The sequence below is a fragment of the Tachypleus tridentatus genome, unplaced genomic scaffold (assembly GCF_004210375.1).
Source record: "Tachypleus tridentatus isolate NWPU-2018 unplaced genomic scaffold, ASM421037v1 Hic_cluster_2, whole genome shotgun sequence".
Classification (NCBI taxonomy): Eukaryota; Metazoa; Arthropoda; class Merostomata; order Xiphosura; family Limulidae; genus Tachypleus; species Tachypleus tridentatus.
This window is the reverse complement of record NW_027467782.1, coordinates 63,025,716-63,045,333: the sequence shown is the minus strand read 5'-3', so window position 1 is coordinate 63,045,333 and position 19,618 is coordinate 63,025,716. Positions and strand designations below refer to the sequence as shown.

Here is a 19,618-nt window from a genome sequence, read left to right as displayed (position 1 = left end):
CAATGTAAAATGTTGAACTAATATTTAATACGTTACAATGTAAAAAGTTGAACTAATACGTCACAATGTAAAAAGTTGAACTAATATTTAATACGTTACAATGTAAAAAGTTGAACTAATATTTAATACGTTACAATGTAAAAAGTTGAACTAATACGTCACAATGTAAAAAGTTGAACTAATATTTAATACGTTACAATGTAAAAAGTTGAACTAATACGTTACAATGTAAAAAGTTGAACTAATATCTAATACACTACAATGTAAAAAGTTGAACTAATATTTAATACGTTAAAATGTAAAATGTTGAACTAATATCTAATACGGTACAATGTAAAAGTTGAACTAATACGTTACAATGTAAAATGTTGAACTAATATTTAATACGTTACAATGTAAAAGTTGAACTAATATCTAATACACTACAATGTAAAAGTTGAACTAATATTTAATACGTTACAATGTAAAATGTTGAACTAATATTTAATACGTTACAATGTAAAAAGTTGAACTCATATTTAATACATTACAATGTAAAAAGTTGAACTAATATTTAATACATTACAATATAAGAAGTTGAACTAATATCTAATACGTTACAATGTAAAAAAGTTGAACTAATACGTTACAATGTAAAAGTTGAACTAATATCTAATACACTACAATGTAAAAGTTGAACTAATATCTAATACATTACAATGTAAAAAGTTGAACTAATATTTAATACATTACAATGTAAAAAGTTGAACTAATATCTAATACACTACAATGTAAAAGTTGAACTAATATTTAATACGTTAAAATGTAAAATGTTGAACTAATATCTAATACGTTACAATGTAAAAGTTGAACTAATACGTTACAATGTAAAATGTTGAACTAATATTTAATACGTTACAATGTAAAAGTTGAACTAATACGTTACAATGTAAAAGTTGAACTAATATCTAATACACTACAATGTAAAAAGTTGAACTAATATTTAATACGTTACAATGTAAAATGTTGAACTAATATTTAATACGTTACAATGTAAAAAGTTGAACTCATATTTAATACATTACAATGTAAAAAGTTGAACTAATATTTAATACATTACAATATAAGAAGTTGAACTAATATCTAATACGTTACAATGTAAAAAGTTGAACTAATATCTAATACACTACAATGTAAAAAGTTGAACTAATATTTAATACGTTACAATGTAAAATGTTGAACTAATATTTAATACGTTACAATGTAAAAGTTGAACTAATATTTAATACACTACAATGTAAAAAAGTTGAACTAATATTTAATACGTTACAATGTAAAATGTTGAACTAATATTTAATACATTACAATGTAAAAAGTTGAACTAATATCTAATACATTACAATGTAAAAAGTTGAACTAATATTTAATACATTACAATGTAAAAAGTTGAACTAATATTTAATACATTACAATGTAAAAAGTTGAACTAATATTTAATACGTTACAATGTAAAAAGTTGAACTAATATTTAATACATTACAATGTAAAAAGTTGAACTAATATCTAATACATTACAATGTAAAAGTTGAACTAATATTTAATACATTACAATGTAAAAAGTTGAACTAATATCTAATACATTACAATGTAAAAGTTGAACTAATATTTAATACATTACAATGTAAAAGTTGAACTAATATCTAATACGTTACAATGTAAAAAGTTGAACTAATACGTTACATTGTAAAAAGTTGAACTAATATTTAATACATTACAATGTAAAAAGTTGAACTAATATCTAATACACTACAATGTAAAAAGTTGAACTAATATTTAATACGTTACAATGTAAAATGTTGAACTAATATTTAATACGTTACAATGTAAAAAGTTGAACTAATATTTAATACATTACAATATAAGAAGTTGAACTAATATCTAATACGTTACAATGTAAAAAGTTGAACTAATATCTAATACACTACAATGTAAAAAGTTGAACTAATATTTAATACGTTACAATGTAAAATGTTGAACTAATATTTAATACATTACAATGTAAAAAGTTGAACTAATATCTAATACATTACAATGTAAAAAGTTGAACTAATATTTAATACATTACAATGTAAAAAGTTGAACTAATATTTAATACATTACAATGTAAAAAGTTGAACTAATATTTAATACGTTACAATGTAAAAAGTTGAACTAATATTTAATACATTACAATGTAAAAAGTTGAACTAATATCTAATACATTACAATGTAAAAAGTTGAACTAATATTTAATACATTACAATGTAAAAAGTTGAACTAATATCTAATACATTACAATGTAAAAAGTTGAACTAATATTTAATACATTACAATGTAAAAAGTTGAACTAATATCTAATACACTACAATGTAAAAAGTTGAACTAATATTTAATACGTTAAAATGTAAAATGTTGAACTAATATCTAATACGTTACAATGTAAAAAGTTGAACTAATACGTTACAATGTAAAATGTTGAACTAATATTTAATACGTTACAATGTAAAAAGTTGAACTAATACGTTACAATGTAAAAAGTTGAACTAATATCTAATACACTACAATGTAAAAAGTTGAACTAATATTTAATACGTTACAATGTAAAATGTTGAACTAATATTTAATACGTTACAATGTAAAAAGTTGAACTCATATTTAATACATTACAATGTAAAAAGTTGAACTAATATTTAATACATTACAATATAAGAAGTTGAACTAATATCTAATACGTTACAATGTAAAAAGTTGAACTAATACGTTACAATGTAAAAAGTTGAACTAATATCTAATACACTACAATGTAAAAAGTTGAACTAATATTTAATACGTTACAATGTAAAATGTTGAACTAATATTTAATACGTTACAATGTAAAAAGTTGAACTAATATTTAATACACTACAATGTAAAAAGTTGAACTAATATTTAATACGTTACAATGTAAAATGTTGAACTAATATTTAATACATTACAATGTAAAAAGTTGAACTAATATCTAATACATTACAATGTAAAAGTTGAACTAATATTTAATACATTACAATGTAAAAAAGTTGAACTAATATTTAATACATTACAATGTAAAAAGTTGAACTAATATTTAATACGTTACAATGTAAAAAGTTGAACTAATATTTAATACATTACAATGTAAAAAGTTGAACTAATATCTAATACATTACAATGTAAAAAGTTGAACTAATATTTAATACATTACAATGTAAAAAGTTGAACTAATATCTAATACATTACAATGTAAAAAGTTGAACTAATATTTAATACATTACAATGTAAAAAAGTTGAACTAATATCTAATACGTTACAATGTAAAAGTTGAACTAATACGTTACATTGTAAAAGTTGAACTAATATTTAATACATTTTAATGTAAAAGTTGAACTAATATCTAATACACTACAATGTAAAAAGTTGAACTAATATTTAATACGTTACAATGTAAAATGTTGAACTAATATTTAATACGTTACAATGTAAAAGTTGAACTATTTAATACATTACAATATAAGAAGTTGAACTAATATCTAATACGTTACAATGTAAAAAGTTGAACTAATATCTAATAATACACTACAATGTAAAAGTTGAACTAATATTTAATACGTTACAATGTAAAATGTTGAACTAATATTTAATACATTACAATGTAAAAGTTGAACTAATATTTAATACATTACAATGTAAAAAGTTGAACTAATATTTAATACATTTTACAATGTAAAAGTTGAACTAATATTTAATACATTACAATGTAAAGTTGAACTAATATTTAATACGTTACAATGTAAAAAGTTGAACTAATATTTAATACATTACAATGTAAAAAAATTGAACTAATATCTAATACATTACAATGTAAAAAAGTTGAACTAATATTTAATACATTACAATGTAAAAGTTGAACTAATATCTAATACACAACAAAAAAGTTGAACTAATATTTAATACGTTAAAATGTAAAATGTTGAACTAATATCTAATACGTTACAATGTAAAAAAGTTGAACTAATACGTTACAATGTAAAATGTTGAACTAATATTTAATACGTTACAATGTAAAAGTTGAACTAATACGTTACAATGTAAAAAGTTGAACTAATATCTAATACACTACAATGTAAAAAGTTGAACTAATATTTAATACGTTACAATGTAAAATGTTGAACTAATATTTAATACGTTACAATGTAAAAAGTTGAACTCATATTTAATACATTACAATGTAAAAAGTTGAACTAATATTTAATACATTACAATATAAGAAGTTGAACTAATATCTAATACGTTACAATGTAAAAGTTGAACTAATACGTTACAATGTAAAAAAGTTGAACTAATATCTAATACACTACAATGTAAAAAGTTGAACTAATATTTAATACGTTACAATGTAAAATGTTGAACTAATATTTAATACGTTACAATGTAAAAAGTTGAACTAATATTTAATACACTACAATGTAAAAAGTTGAACTAATATTTAATACGTTACAATGTAAAATGTTGAACTAATATTTAATACATTACAATGTAAAAAGTTGAACTAATATTTAATACATTACAATGTAAAAAGTTGAACTAATATTTAATACGTTACAATGTAAAAAGTTGAACTAATATTTAATACATTACAATGTAAAAAGTTGAACTAATATCTAATACATTACAATGTAAAAAGTTGAACTAATATTTAATACATTACAATGTAAAAAGTTGAACTAATATCTAATACATTACAATGTAAAAAGTTGAACTAATATTTAATACATTACAATGTAAAAAGTTGAACTAATATCTAATACGTTACAATGTAAAAAGTTGAACTAATACGTTACATTGTAAAAAGTTGAACTAATATTTAATACATTACAATGTAAAAAGTTGAACTAATATCTAATACACTACAATGTAAAAGTTGAACTAATATTTAATACGTTACAATGTAAAATGTTGAACTAATATTTAATACGTTACAATGTAAAAAGTTGAACTAATATTTAATACGTTACAAGATGAAAACCTACACTAACATGTTATCTAATACGACCCGATATAAAATCTCATACTGACATGTTATCTAATACGACCCGATGTAAAATCTCATACTGACATATTATCTAATACGACCCGATGTAAAATCTCATACTAACATGTTATCTAATACGACCCGATGTAAAATCTCATACTAACATGTTATCTAATACGACCCGATGTAAAATCTCATACTGACATGTTATCTAATACGACCCGATGCAAAATCTCATACTGACATGTTATCTAATACGACCCGATGTAAAATCTCATACTGACATGTTATCTTATACGACCCGATGTAAAATCTCATACTAACATGTTATCTAATACGACCCGATGTAAAATCTCATACTGACATCTTATCTAATACGACCCGATGTAAAATCTCATACTAACATATTATCTAATAAGTCACTACGTAAAAGCCTAAAATGAAACCTTATCTAATATGAAACGATGAAAATACCTATATTAAAATCATTTTTGAACCTCGAACTGTAAAAAACCTAGATTAGTTAATATTTCTTGATGTAAAACCTTGAATGACATCTTATTTAATACGACAAAAAATATAAACCTAATTTTACACCTCATCTTATACGTCATGACAGAAAAATTTATATTGACATTACAATATGATGTAAGATCCTAGATAGACACTTTATTGTATATATTTTATGATGTAAAAACCTAAACTAACATGATGCATGATACGGAAACCTGAACAGATATGTTATGCACTAATTCATGATATAAAATTCCACATTGATATATCATCTAATAGGCCACTATGTAAAAACTTGAATTATATCTGTTCTCATGTGTTACAACGTAAAAACGTTGTTAGAAGTTATATATATAATGCTGATATAAACACCTAGATATAAGTATCATATAACTGTTACGACGTAAAACCTTGATATAAGTATTATGTATATATATATTATGACGTAAACACCGGGACATAAGTATTATATAATACGTTACGACGTGACAATCTTCACTGAATTCTTGTTTAACGAGTCACCATTTAAAACCTAGACTGACAAGTTGTCTTAAATGTGAAAATACAAAGATTTATTATATATTACTTCATGATGTAGGAAACCTACATTCATCTTCTACATGTCACGATGTAAAAATCTAAATTGTGGTATTATCTAATACATATTATAATATAAAATTTAAAATGACATGATAAAGAACATATATCATCATATAAAAACCTTGACTGATGTCTTATCTAATACATCACGATATAAAAACCTCAATATGTAAAAGATAAAAGACAAGAATGTGGATGTTTGTTTCATGAAAGCCTGGATGTGAAGATAATAAAAGTCAGTATATGGATAATGAAAGTCAGTATACAGATGTTTAGTTGATAAAAACCGGTATATGGACGTGTAGTTGACGAAATTCAACATATGGATGTGTTGTTGATGATAAATAGTATACGGACGTGTTGCAGATGAAAAAACAGTATATGGTTGCGTAGTTGATGAAAGTTATTATATGGTTGTGTAAATGACGAATGTCACCATATGAATGAGAATATGATAAAAACAGTACATGAAAGTCAGTAGATGGATAAATAATTGACTAGAAGTATTATATGGATATGTACAAGATGAAACCACTATATCAATGTGTAGATGGCGAAAACCACTATATCGATTTGTAGTTGTTGAAAGTCAGTATGTCGATGTTTAGTTCATGTATGGGTTATTTTAAATCAGTATATTGATGTATAGACGATAACAACCAAAATTATGATGTGTAGCTGATTAAAACAGTATATAGATGTGTAGATAATGAAATACAGTGTGTGTTTATGTATTTGGTGAAAGTTATTATATGGATGTGTAGGTGATGAAATCCAGCATATGAGTGTGTATGAGATAAAATCGGTATATGGATGTATATTTCATGACAACCACTACAAGGACGTATAGTTGGAAAACCCAATATATATAAATGATGAAATCTCTTTATGAATGTGTAAAAGAAAACCCTTATACAGAGATGTAGTTAATGAAAGTCAAAAAATGAGCGTGTGGTTGGTGAAGGTCAATAGATGGATGAATAGTTGATGAAAACTAGCATCTGAAAACATTACATGGATGTGAATAGGGTAAAAAAGTGTGTGGACTTGTATAAGACAAGATCAGTATATGGATGTGTAGATGATGAAATCAAGTATATAGATGTGTAGTTGTAACTAAATGTTAGTTTGAAGCTTTAGTTTTGTTTTGTCTTCCCTCCTCTCTCACAAACATGTGTATTTGAAGTTATTATACTAAATTCAGGTCTGACCAATTACAGCTGTGCTTACTGTCATAGATAAAACGGGTTATCAATATGGTACAGAATGGATACTGGTTTTAGTAATTTCTAAGTTTAGTTATTTTATCATCACACTTTTATATTTACTGACATATCTACACCTAGAATTATTTAATTACTGTTCAACAGTTTAACAATAAAAATATAGTAAAGCTATACCACAAGAATCGAATTAAACACACCAATAACAACTATTTTATAACAGGTAAAATACATGACAATAACAACTATGTTATAACAGGTAAAACACACACAATCAATAACAATTATGTTATAACAGGTAAAATACACACGACAATAACAACTATTTTATAATAAGTAAAATACACACGGCAATAACAACTATGTTATAACAGGCAAAATACACACGACAATAAGAATTATTTTAAACAAATAAAATACACATACCAATAACAACTATTTTATAATAATTAATATAAGTGTTTTTTTTTTAAATAAGAAACTCATATTATATGAACAGCTGGTGCACATGAGAAAATAGATAAAAACTTGTTTTCAGTGGCGTCATCAGGGATCAGGGAAGGGGTTGGGGTACTTGCACCCCCAGGCAAAATTAAAAAAAGTTGAAACAATTGATAAGAAGTAAATATGAAGAACCTTTTGGTTAAAACAAGTCTTAGTTACTAATCAACGTTAGTAAAACAGTTATTCTAAACACAAATAGCATCTGACCCTTACTTGTCCCCGATAAAATCCCTTTGTTCTTCCATTGAGAAACATATAGCTTCGCCACTGGTTATTTTCATGTAAAGGATTCAATGATAAACTATTGTGAAATATCTAAATAATATAAATCAATGATACCTATTGTGAAATACATAGATGATACAATTCAACAATAGACTATTGTGAAATACCTAGATAATATAATTCAATAATAGATTTATCACATGCTTTAATTCACTGTAGAAATGATCAGATTTTAGTATAACAGACTGTTCATCTAAATCTTCAACAGCAGAAGATATATGGCCATTTATGAAATATTTTTTATATCATGAGAAACAAAACACGAACGACCTAAATATGGAAGGATTAATACATAGAAATATTGTATTAATAAAAAGTATATACTGAAAAGTTTGGCGAGTTTCACAAATGGAACGTACCTTGATTCCATATCATAATGTCTGTCTTGTTACCATAGTTTGTCCAAGTTATGTTCTGCATTTTGATGGGAGACATCCCTTCAACTCCTTGTTCCACACGCCCACGCGACCGCATCGCAATCCTATTATTTTGTTTTGGATGAGCGTGGGAGACTTTTCAGACATGCGTACTTTCATATAATCGATTACATACAAAGTAGTGGCTTCTCAAATGTCAGTGTTTAATACAGATAATTGTGTAAAAATAAAAATCACTAGTTTCATTATAGGTTTTGAAATACTTCAAAGTCCTTGGGGGTCGGGTGGACGAATCAAACTCCTCAAGTACCTCTCTATACCTTTTTTTTCTTAAGTAAATAGAAAAGCAAGTCGGAGAAGAGAGATACGCCATCCACTTTGGTTTCTTTTATCCACGTTCCATGTGTAATCCAGGCAGATTCTCTCGGAGACAAATACGACATGTGTGAAATATTGTACAAGCTAGTTCTTTTAAGTTATCTTTTGAAAATAATCTAATGTCCAGTGCACGTAAGGATAATAAATTATTTTCTCCTCGTGTCAAGAAACTTAAACACTTTATAAAATTGCTCTAGGCCTACGTTAACCCCTAGATGGACTCGGCAGATTGCCTGATGTGACTTTGCTATAAGAAAGGCCCGGCATGGCCTAGCGTAAGGCGTGCGACTCGTAATCCTAGGGTCGCGGGTTCGCGCCCCGTCGCGCTAAACATGCTCGCCCTCCCAGCCGTGGGTGTATAATGTGACGGTCAATCCCACTATTCGTTGGTAAAAGAGTAGCCCAAGAGTTGGCGGTGGGTGGTGATGACTAGCTGCCTTCCCTCTAGTCTTACACTGCTAAATTAGGGACGGCTAGCACAGATAGCCCTCGAGTAGCTTTGTGCGAAATTCCAAAACAAACAAAAACAAAAGCTATAAGAAAACACACACGCCTACGTTAAAATTACGCTACAATATAAAACAAATCAGCTTCTATAAAATAACCGCGACTTATGAGAAATAACTCTTAACTAACCCAATGACATTTCATTTAATGTCATATTTTCGAACTTTCTAAGCATTATATGTCACTTATATCACTTTATGAGCACACACAGAGTTGTCACTTATGTCACTTTAAGTGCACACACAGAGATGTCACTTATATCACTTTAAGCACACACAGAAGGTCACTTATATCACTTACGAGCACACACAGAGATGTCACTTATATCACTTTAAGCACACAAACAGATGGCTGATGTCATACATTTTGAAATGGCATTAAATGAAAATGTTACCAGCAATATGAAAAATAAGAAAACTCAATACTTCATATAATAATATACCAGAATGTAGCAATAATAATAGAAAAAAGCTAAATCTCGCGGTGTCACAAATTACACGTACATTTCACGTTGTTCATAAGAGTTAATAACGTTGATACTTTAAACACTATTAGATTACGTTCACGAGATTCGCAACTCACAGACATCTGGCTTCAGCAATTTTTTTTATGTTCATAACGTGAAAGATAGGCCACGTGAAAACAAACAGGCCACTCAACTTGCAGCAGCTTGCAGGTAAAGCATGATCTCTAATAATAAATGTAAGTGCAACATGTTAGGAAACCACACTGTAAGAATGTACACCAACTCAATTTGCTGTAACTCCAGCAAACGGTGCTGTAAATATATGGGCCTATTAATTTACTGTGACACACCAGCAAACCGTACTGTAAATACATAGGTCTATTCAACTTGCTGTGACACACCAGCAAACCGTACTGTAAATACATAGGTCTATTCAACTTGCTGTGACACACCAGCAAACCGTACTGTAAATACATAGGTCTATTCAACTTGCTGTGACACACCAGCAAACCGTACTGTAAATATATAGGCCACCGCAATTTACTGTGTACGGATAAGTATTGTTAAAGAAGCTATTAGAGCATGATTTTAGTTTCACTCCACCTATTTCTAACCCCTGTAGTTTGTGAAATAAACAAATCGCCACTGGGTTTATTAATTTTATTGTTTCTTTCGAATAAGCTGAAATGTTTAATTTTTGAATTTCACTTAAAGATACTCGAACGTCGAATGGCTATTAAAAAAACAACAACAAACTTCCATTCAAAGTTTCTAAATATTCAGTATTAAATTTTTCTATTCAGTTTATCCTTATCTTTGTTTGGCGGTGGGTGGTGATGACTAGCTGCCTTCCCTCTAGTCTTACACTGCTAAAATAGGGACGGCTCGCACAGATAGCCCTCGTGTAGCTTTGTGCAAAATTCAAAACAAACAAACAAAACCTTAACTTTGTTCCGATTCTGAAGGACAGAGTGAGAAGTTCGAACGAGTTGATGTGAAATGTACTTTCATATGGAACCAATAAGGCCGGAGTCATGTAATTTAGAAACATGTCTCAGTTCAATAGAGATAGAGATTTGGTCAGGAAGGTGGATGCCCAATATGGTAACGGTATGGTCTAGTCACCAAGACAACTCCTTTACAGGAGAAGAAAAAGCCACACTGTTGAGGATAACTGATCCTAATAAAAGCTTCTCTCGTCTTGCGTTATCTGCTGGTGGAAGTCCATGTGTCTAAAGGAATGAGTGGCTTTACTGAGGCTTGACCTTCCAGCTCTCATAAAAAAAAACAAATAGCGTAACCTTAGTGAGAAGACATTCTATTACACATAGGTGAAGGCCAAGCCCGACTGAGATGAGGTTTGAAGAACACACCAGACGAATAAATACGATATTTGTTTTATATGAGAAAAACATGGTTAGCCAGTTCAGCTGAGCAGCTTTCTGCAAAGAAATAGAGGTGTGAGTAGAGGTCGTCCCAAGAATGGGCGAGAAAAACCAAATCATTCATGTGTCCCAAGAATGGGCGAGAAGAATCAAATCATTCATGTGTCCCAAGAATGGGCGAGAAGAATCAAATCATTCATGTGTCCCAAGAATGGGAGAGAAGAATCAAATCATTTATGTGTCCCAAGAATGGGCGAGAAGAATCAAATCATTCATGTGTCCCAAGAATGGGAGAGAAGAACCAAATCATTCATGTGTCCCAAGAATGGGCGAGAAGAGCCAAATCATTCATGTGATGGAACGAAATTTCATCCCGATTCTGTGAATATAGCGAGTATATGTTCCATCATTTGATTGACGATATCGGGAAAAGACGCCATGTGTCAAAGGGAAAAACACAGAGCTTGAAGATTCGATTCTGATAGAGGAAATGAGAAAATATTTAGAGAATGTGATAATCAGAATGTGTAAAAACACCTGACATATCGATCTTGCTCATCAGAAAACAGAAACTTCTGTTTGGTAACGATGGGGCGACTAGACAATAGTTGAGAGACAACAGTTCAGTAACTAAATGCCAGTTCGTGATCTTTTTTTTAGGACAACAGAAAACGAAAGTAATATTCCAGAGTAGGGGTAAGTGCTTTATAGAAAGTAATATTCCAGAGTAGGAGTAAGTGCTTTATAGAAAGTAATATTCCAGCGTAGGGGTGAGTGCTTTATAGAAAGTAATATTCCAGAGTCGGGGTAAGTGCTTTATAGAAAGTAATATTCCAGAGTAGGGTAAGTGCTTTTATAGAAAGTAATATTCCAGCGTAGGGGTAAGTGCTTTATAGAAAGTAATATTCCAGAGTAGGGGTAAGTGCTTTATAGAAAGTAATATTCCAGCGTAGGGGTAAGTGCTTTATGGAAAGTATTTTTAGCCACGATTTTCAAGACTGCATCCTCGAGACGCTAAAGATAAATGGGGTCAAAGTGGATAAAACAAGGAAAATGGGAAATAAATAGATGGAAGCAAGAGAACAAAAGTGGAGAGTGAAAACTTTAAGAATTCATATGTCAGCCAAAGACAGACAAAGCATAAAACATGGCTAGCTACTAAACCAGACTTGACAGGATAACCACTCACGAGAATGTAAAGAAGAAGAACAGAAAACAGGAACACGAAAGGGAGAAGTGGAGTAAACACACCTAAGAACAGGAACAGAAGACTGAAACAGAGAAAGATGAGAAACCAAACAAGACAATAAGTATCGATATAGAGTCGTCTTGACCTTGGTCTATAAAATGTCGGGAATACCACCAACCTCAGGATTAAAACAAAAAGTCTATTGGTGTTCACAGAAATAAGCATGAGGTAGACAAATATTTGTTGGAGAGCATCTCGACCCAACAAATTCCAACAGTAAAGGAACAAAGTAAGGATGGATACGGCAATAGAGGTAGAACAGGTTAAATTAGTGAACAGAAGAGAGCAAAACTTTCCAATTATGTGCCTCAGAAATAGTGTGAAAGGACGAGAGGTAACACAGGAGGGTGGTAAGAAAGAGGCAAAGGCGTGAAAAGTAGGTGCTATAAAGTAAAATAGAAGTCAAGAGATTCACTACCAAGCAGGTCAAAGAGATCCCAAAGACTGGAAATCAAGTAATTGAAATGAAGAATAGATGTAACCCAACGCAAAAGAGTCAAGTAGGCAAAATGGATGAGGTATGTTTCTACAGATGCACGGTTGTTCAATAAATGAATCATTATGAACGCTGTTATCAGAAGAAGGGAAGAAAGCAAACTAACCTTGAGTGTGAGTTTCCTGTGGTAAAAAGAGCAATTGAAATATATTGGAGAAAAATAAACATGCCTGTAAAATCATGTCAACAAGGAGGTTGGAAGGGTTAAGATCTACCTCATGATAAAGTAATACCTTGAACAAATCCTGTTAAAAAAAAATCTAGTCTAAACCTTCATTATCCTGGTCATGTCCATTGTGAGAAGGAACTTCAGCTAAATGTATGGAAGAAAGAGGCGCTGTTGTCTAGACAAACATTTGTTGGAGAGCATCTCGATCGGACAAATTCCAACAGTAGAGGAATTAAGTAAGGATGGATACAGCAATAGAGGTAGTACAGTTGTAAACAAGTTGTTATCTCTTTCTCTACAGACCACATACGGTACCTACAGAAGACACTGGTTCCGTGTTAGTAACGTTAGTATCATCCCACTACGAGCAGTAGTTACTGTCACTTGAGAAGGAAAAACAAGTTAGTTTATATTGAATAATTGTGTTTTTTTTCTTTTTAGCAAATCTGAAAGATTGGTACAGATAATTTATTTTCAGTTAATTTGTAACTGTTGTTTGAGATTCCACCTCTGGCTACAACTCTATTCAGTGTTGTGTTATACCAGTTACTACCAAATAAAATCGCAACATCACTAAGCATACACAAACATTTTTCACACAAACTGACGGATTATTAGTTAATAAATATGCCCAGCCCTACATCACTGTTGTTACCACCAATAAACAAACAAGAGTTGTGATATCGGTTCCAATATTGGATTTTCACTAACTGGTACTTAATGCAGATACTCATCCCTAGATCATTGCTGCTAGCATCAACAGACAACCAGTATCATAATAATATGTCTCGGTTCAATATATTGGGTTTTTACTTACAGTTAAAGGAGATGTTTAGAACTAGATCACAGTTGCTTTCACAAATAAATAACCAAGAGATATAACATTAGGCTTCGGATCAAACATTAGTCCAGTTCATCGCTTGCAGTTAATGAAGATAGTTTGCCCATTATCACTGTTGCTAGTATAACAACGAAGTGTTGTAAAAATAGTTATCTGTTCAGATTTGGCCGTTTATTAACTTGCAGTTAATGAAGAGGCTTAGCCTTACATCACTGTTGCTGAAATTAATAGACGAAGAAGAACTGTAATAATATATCTCGGTTGAAATACTATTCCTTTATTTGTTTCTAATGTAATAGATTTACTGATATGAATTTATTTAATATTTGCATTTGTCCCAGTTTGATGCATGTGGACTATGTTGCTGGATGTGTATTGCGCAAGTCCAGCCTTTTCTCTAAATTTGTAGAAGCTTCTCGAAAGTAAGAATCAACAATATATATTTTACGAAAATTTTAGAATACCTTCACATATTGTTGAAGGTTCTGAGATCTCGCCTAATTGGTGTAAAAGCTAGTCAAGAGAGTTTTATATTATTTGTCAGCTACAGTAAGTATACTGTAAGCCTCGGAATATATAATTATGGTTAACACTTATTAATCTGAAAACTAGAATATTTGACCAGGAACGTGTATAAGTTTATAAATTTAGAACATTACGAACCGTTCAACCTCAGAGAGTTAACTTCGGACGTTAGTATTTCTGCAATGATATTAGATATCTTCCTTGGTAGAAAGTGAGCTTGTAAACCGCGTTAAGCTAAACAAGAATAGATCTAGCTAGCATTCTCGTTAAGTGAAGTGTATCTGTGTATCAGCATTAAATTAATTTGTGCCGTTGATGAAATATTCAGTTCCAGACAAGATAGAAACTGAATATTGTTTGTGAGTTTGTAAAATTTGGGTATATAAATGATTATTTGTATTAACTATTTATAATAACTGTTATTATAAATTGTATTATTATTTATGTATTAAAATATATATTATGTTAAGAAAAAATTGTGTGCATTAATCTTATTGGCAAATATAAATATGATACATATCGACATTAAATTAACTTCGAAATAAAAAATCAAAATTTTCGGTATTTAAAATCGTGATATATTAACATAATAAATCGGAGATTCGTCCGAGATAAATTATAATACGTAACAATAAACTGGGGCTCGTGTCGGAGATCTGAATTCGTTCTAAATTCAAATTCAAATATTATTTTAATTTACATTTATCAATGTCAACAAGGTTTAATTATGCCTGATTACCAAGGTTTCCTTGAATCACCTCTCTCGAGCAACTAAAGATATAACAAAAGCGAATTGCTTTAAGTTGCTAAAATTTTAAAATAAGAAGTTAAAAATCAATGAAAAAAACGAACTAAAAATCAGGTAGATAAGGCACTCGATTCGCAATCTGAGGGTAGCAGGTTCGAATCCCGTCACACCAAACATGCTCGCTCTTTCACCTATGGGGTGTTGTTATGTTACGGTCAATCCCATTGTTCGTTGGTAAAAGATTAGCCCAAAAGTTGGCGGTGGGTGGTGATGACTAGCTACCTTCCCTCTACTCTTACATTGCTAAATTAGGAAGGCTAGCGCAGATACCTCTCGTGTAGCTTTCCGCGAAATTCAAACCAAACAAACTCACGCCTCTGTGAAGTTAAATAACAGTCTGTTGATTTTATAAAACTGTTCCCTACTAGCAAGCTATCTATTTTAACGTTCTAACTCTTTTCAACAGTTTTGTCTAAAATAGATGCTTCTAGGTGTACACATCCTAACTTTAAATATTTTAACTAGTCTTTGTCTCATTCATTACGACCTAATTTAACAAGCTGTATCTCATATTTGGCAAATAAAATAGTAATAAAATATGTTCGTAATGAGACATTCTTTTCTTATTGGCCCGGCATGGTCAAGCGTGTTAAGGCGTGCGACTTGTAATCCGAGGGTCGCGGTTTCGCATCCCTATCGCGCTAAACATGCCCACCCTTTCAGCCGTGGGGGCGTTATAATGTTACGCTCAATCCCACTATTTGTTGGTAAAGAGTAGCCCAAGAGTTGGCGGTGGGTGGTGATGACTAGCTGCCTCTAGTCTTACACTGCTAAATTAAGGACGGCTAGCGCAGATAGCCCTTGTGTAGCTTTATGCGAAATACAAAACAAACAAACAATATTTTTTATTTTTTTAAGGACACTTGAAAACAGCGTATGTTTTTATAGCAAAACCACATCGTGCCATCTGTTGAGCCCACCAACGTGAATCGACCCCTTATTTTAGCGTTATAAATCCGTAGATCTATTGCTGTACTAGCTGGGGCAAAACAGTGTATAGTGTGTGTGATTTATTTTAATGCTTGTCGAAAAGAGTGGAGAAAATTATGTCGGGTTGTAACAATATTTCACATAACTGTTTTTGAAAAGAACTTCGTAGTGGTTATATAATCTAAAAAAAATTAATCACTTGAATACTCTGCCTAAACAATCTGTCAAAGCATACGGTGTTCACTTTTAATCACCTCTTTATTAAAGGTTCTTACTTACTGTTTAACAAATTTAACCATATCAGTAATAGATATAACAAATATTTTTATCTAAAATTTTAAAGAAATTCCAATATATTAAAATCTGACGTACCGTCGAACTTCGTAACAGAAAAGGGTAGTTGGTTGAATATGGATGACGTAAATCGATTAATTTACCACAGGTCTGGATGTAGAATGGATTTTCAACGTTTGTGGTTGAAGTGAAGGAAACAGGTTTTCTCCATAATATACAGAAAACGATTTCCACTTGTTCTGCTAATAATGACACAAACTGCCACAGACTTATTAACTTCTACAGTAAGTTATTTTCAAACACTAACCAACTTACATATGACTGAACTTAATCATTGTTTAATCAATCACTTGATATTAAGTTCAGAGAAAAAAAAATCCCAAGTCACAGCTCAACCTTAATGAAAAACGTTGCAGTTTGGACGTCATTGTTATGGTCTGAAATAAACACGCCTCTAAATTTAGGCTCGATCATCAAAAATAATTTATTCATAATAACAATACTAAGAAATAAATTCAATACATATCAAAGCACAGTTAATAAACAAAAACTGGACAGAACGTGTTACGCATTATAATTTTTTCCGACGAATCTTCGATTTATTACTTTATGTATCTTACGTATTACTTTCAAAAATATGTTGTTTTTTTTTGTTTTTGAATTTCCCACAAAGCTACTCGAGGGCTATCTGTGCTAGCCGTCTTTAATTTAGCGGCATAAGACTAGAGTGAAGGCAGCTAGTCATCACCACCCACCGCCAACTCTTGGGCTACTTTTTTACCAACGAATAGTGGGATTGACCGTGACATTATAACGCCCCCCACGACTGAAAGGGCGAGAATGTTTGGCGCGACCGGGATGCGAACCCGCGACCCTCAGGTTACGAGTGGAACGCCTTAACACGCTTGGCCATGCCGGGCCCTTTCACAAATAACTGGAAATTTGAATTTGAGCTGAGTAGTTAATTAAATGTTAATATGTATTAAATTTATACTATTTGCCAACAAGATTGATACAATTTCTTTTTTTTAACACAAATATATTTTAATATACAATCATATAAACTATAAAATGTATAACAACGGTTATTACTAATAGTTATTATAAATGATGGTATATATATAAGAGTTTACAAACAATACTCGACATCAATACTGAGTTTCGTATCTGGTCTAGAACTAAATATTTTATTGGAAATTTACGTCCACGACGAGCGAATTAATTCTGAGGTGATATTATCACATACTCTTCAAAATTTATAAACGTTCCTGGTCCAGTTCTGTAGTTTTCCGATTAGTAGACGTTAATCACAATTATAGCTCCATATAACTATAGCTGCCCAATAATACACTTCCCCCCTTGGCGTATTATTTTTATACACATCACGCGAGTCTCTAGAACCTTCACCAAACTTTGCTTGCAACAATACTGTCAATCACTAGTATTATACACAAATCTAGTACATTGTTGATCCTTACGCACTCGAACGTTCTATAAATTTCTGGAACAGCAAGGACTCGCGCTTGTAAGAATATACGTCACATACAAAAGAAAACTATACAGAAACAAGCGTAGGAACTGAAATAAATGTACAACAGTAAATCCGTTACGGACTAAATACTAATATCAGTAAACAGTTTATCATAAAATATTAATAAATCAATAAGAATGAAATCAGAAATAAGAAACACCAAGAAAAACATTATAACCACCCGCCCCCTCCAAAACAACAACAATAACAACCAGTACAATATTGGAACAATACATTTCAATATAGGTAACAACACTGAGTGACAAAAGGTCAGTAATTATATTTTTTAATAATTATTCCGTGACTGTTTCTCTTGAATAAGTTTCTGGTAAGGTATTTACTCATAACGTAAATCGCTAGAGGACAAATTATTATTATTGCAAATTTTTATACTTTTCTGCTACACCAGTAGTATCTGTATGTCACCGATAGGGAAGATGATGTCGGTTTCATTCTGCACCCACTTACTCGAAACGCTAATGAGTAGGTAGAGGGTGAGTTAGCTTTTTAATGTAATTAAAAATTCATAGGTAAACGAAATGGTAGTGGGAATGATAATTAAACAATAAAAACAACCATGTTCATGAAGATGTTATACGATTTGCTATCTTACATCGTTAAAACGATTTCTGTCTTAAAGTAAATGTGTTTGTTTTTAAGTACCGTGTTTTGAGCATGATTAACTCGTCGCAAGTCTTTCACTTTTATTTTGCTCTTTATTTATGTTGTAGTGTTAAAAACAGTGCCTTTTTCACTAGAATGTGAAAGTTCCCACGTTTTGTATGTGTGTCCTGAGTTTATACAAAATCTGTCATTTAATTCTGTTAAGATTATAAAAACTTAAAAGTATATTTGTTGAGGACTAAAAGGGTCATAGAAATTTAAAAGAACGGTCATAAAAAATTATGGAATTCTTTTTTTAACTAAAGTGCTCAAACCCTGTTCAGTGTTTTTGTCTCGTATATTATGCATAAACTTACACCATGAGGATACTGATATCTCTGAACTTGTATGTGTTTAACCTTTCAAAATCACTGAAGTACTTACACAAACATCTTTACATGTCCTATAATTCAAATAGATTGTTCAATATTTCAACACCATTTTTACTTTGTAAGATCTTGTAAACTGACCAATAGTTTTAACTTATCCAGTCTAAAGAATCAAATGTAAGAATGATTGGATAAGTGAAATTCATTAGGTTTTATGTTGATTAACCAATAACATCTCCCAGTACTAGCTAGAAACAGGTAACTGAAAAATACCACTCATTTAAACACTTTTTCAGAGAACAGATTGATTTTACCTTGCTGCATTACCAAAATGTATGTGTGCTGAGGCTTTAAATCAGAACCATGTTATCATGTGTATAGTAACTGTAATAAACTATTCTATGTGGAGAGGTGAGTGTTTATCAGAACTACATTGTCATGTGTATAGTAACTGTAATAAACTATTCTATGTGGAGGTGA

The 19,618-nt window shown here is 30.5% G+C and overlaps 1 protein-coding gene across 1 annotated transcript in view; it reads right to left on the bottom strand.

Moving 5' to 3' along the window:
* LOC143242652 (uncharacterized) overlaps positions 1-8,654 on the bottom strand; it is a 30,902-nt gene extending 22,248 nt beyond the window's left edge. Inside the window, exon 1 of the mRNA XM_076486127.1 lies at positions 8,550-8,654. The gene's annotated coding sequence lies outside the window, so the exon portion shown is untranslated. The remainder of the gene's footprint in view (positions 1-8,549) is intronic.
* Between the last annotated feature and the right edge of the window lie 10,964 nt (positions 8,655-19,618).